Source organism: Penaeus chinensis, chromosome 9 (assembly GCF_019202785.1).
Source record: "Penaeus chinensis breed Huanghai No. 1 chromosome 9, ASM1920278v2, whole genome shotgun sequence".
In the NCBI taxonomy this organism is placed as follows: domain Eukaryota; kingdom Metazoa; phylum Arthropoda; class Malacostraca; order Decapoda; family Penaeidae; genus Penaeus; species Penaeus chinensis.
The window spans coordinates 5,759,349-5,761,848 of record NC_061827.1 but is presented as its reverse complement, the minus strand read 5'-3'; positions in this window follow the sequence as shown (position 1 = coordinate 5,761,848).

Here is a 2,500-nt window from a genome sequence, read left to right as displayed (position 1 = left end):
CAGACCAGGAAGTCAGTAGGCGGATTGGCCTGGCAGCAGGGGTCATGAAATCTCCCAACAAGAGTATTTGGAGATGCCAGTACCTGTGCAGAAGGAGCGAGCTACGTGTCTTCAAGGCCCTGATACTGCCAGTTTTACAATATGGTAGTGAAACCTGGACGCTAGCTTGCACTTTGGAATCTTGTCTTGATGCCTTTTGTAACAGATCCTTGCACCGGATCATAGGGTACAGTCGGCGGGACCATGTGTCCAACCAACGGTTACACAACGAGACCGGTACAGGACCTGTTACGACCGCGATCGCCAACTCAGGCTATATGGCCAGTTGGCTCGATTCCGGCAGTATGACCCTGCCACCAGGTTGTCTCTGTTTGAGACAACCCTGGGTGGAGGAGGCCTGTGCGCCCCCGCCGGCGATAGCTCCCTAATGATGATGATGATGAATCAGCCCTAGCTTTATATGAACCTTGTCATTTATATGATCATTTGGGCTTGGGTTTCTGTTTATGATTATTTCAAGTTTTTTTTCTTTATCTGCTTGATTCAATATTACGTCTCCTAATTTGTATTGGTATAATGGACAATTGTTTTACTTCTTGGTGTTAAATTCCTTTTTCCACGTACAACTCCAAATGAATAAGTTCTCGATGTCCCTTTGGAGGCATTGGCATGAGACGTCGTCTATTATCCTCTTTTGCAATTTCGTGTCGTCTGCTAACATATTCAGAAAACTACCTGGGCTTATGTTTGACCCTAAATCATTTATGAAAATAGTAAACATAATCGGCGCCCAGACCGATCCTTGAGGTACTCTGCTAGTTACTCGTCGCCATGTAGAGTGCTCCCCTCTAATTACGTTTCTTATCTGTCTTTCATGAAGAAAGTCTTCCTCCCATTCGAGAAGTTTGCCCTTCGCTCCACCTAGGTGTTATAATTTCCATAATAGTCTCTTATGAGATACCTTACTAAATGCCTTCTTAAAAGTCTATGTATACACATTCTCCCCAGCCGTCTTTTCCTTGTAGTATTTCAGAAACTCTATCATAGAAGCAGAGATTTGCTACGCATGACCTTCCTTCCCTAAAACCAAATTGTTTATTTGATATCATATGTTTTTTTTTTTGTCAAGGAATTTAACCCACTTTTTTCCTAATCATCCTTTCTAACAGTTAGCATACTACACTAGTTAACGAAACTGGTCTATAATTGAGTGGGTTTTGTTTGTCGCCGTTCTTGTATAAAAGTGTAACATTGGCAAGTTTCTAATTTTTGGGTAATTTTCCTTGTCTCACTGAATTTTGGAATATTAACAATAACGGAGTAAATAATTCTTCAGCACATTCCCACTGAACACAGTTAGATATCTCACCTGGTCCCTCTGCTTTAGTCTAGTCTAATTCTTTCAGATCTTTTTTTTCTCATTTTTTCCGAGTGTGATATTTTCGATATTCTGATTTACTGTTACTTGTCATTTCAAAGTATGAGTCCTGAACAAACTGAAATTTCTCATTTAGGATTTCACACAATTCCTCTTCCTTAGTATAAATGATGTTATTGTCTTTGATGGCGCTTATTTGATCTCTTACTATTCATATAGTTAAAGAAGAGCTTTGGTAAGTCTGTACATTTATTGATTATATCCTTTTCAAAGTCTAATTTCGCCTGCCTCATGGTTTGGGAAAAGTAATTTCTTCCTACTTTATAATTTTCATACGCTGCCTGAGATCTGTGTCTTCTGAACCTTCTCTAAAGAAGTTGTTTGTTTTCTATCACTTTCTTCCATTTATTACTTTTGGACATTTTCTGCTTCAGTTTTGAATCTTGATACAAATTTTTCAACTCCTTGTTTATAGACTTATTGCATATCAAGGTTCTCTTCGTTCGGGAATTTCCCAATTTATGCCATCAGAGAACTCTTAAGGCTTCTATAATCACCTCTTTTGTAATTGTATTTTCCTTTCCTTTCCTTACTAAGTATTAAGTCAAGCATAGACGGTCTATCTAGCCCTCTTATCCTGGTATGATCTGTTACATTCTGGAGGAGACAAAATTAATTTATGACTTTTAGTAATTTTGCATTCCAGGAAGCTGGCTGAGCTCTGGGATCGAAGCTTTCCCAGTCAATTTTGCTATTAAAATCCCCTGTTACAAGAATTTCTTGAATAAGTTTTTGGTAATTTTCTTGTGACCACACCGATGTATTAGGTGGCATGTACACTGTGGTTATATTTTATATTTACCCCGTTTGTTCCTACCTCAATTGCCCTTAGTTCTACTGTGGGATCTTGTTGAATTTCTATATCCTTTATAAAAATTCCTTTCTTTGTTAATATTGCTACCCCCTCCATTTCCATTTGACTTATCTTTTCTCCAAATATTGTAGTCTCTGAGTCCTAATGTTACATCGTCTACGAAGGGATCCAGTTTGTATTAAGTGATGCATATTACATCTGGTTTATTACTTTCAATAATTGCATCTAGTTCTAATAACTTCGAACAT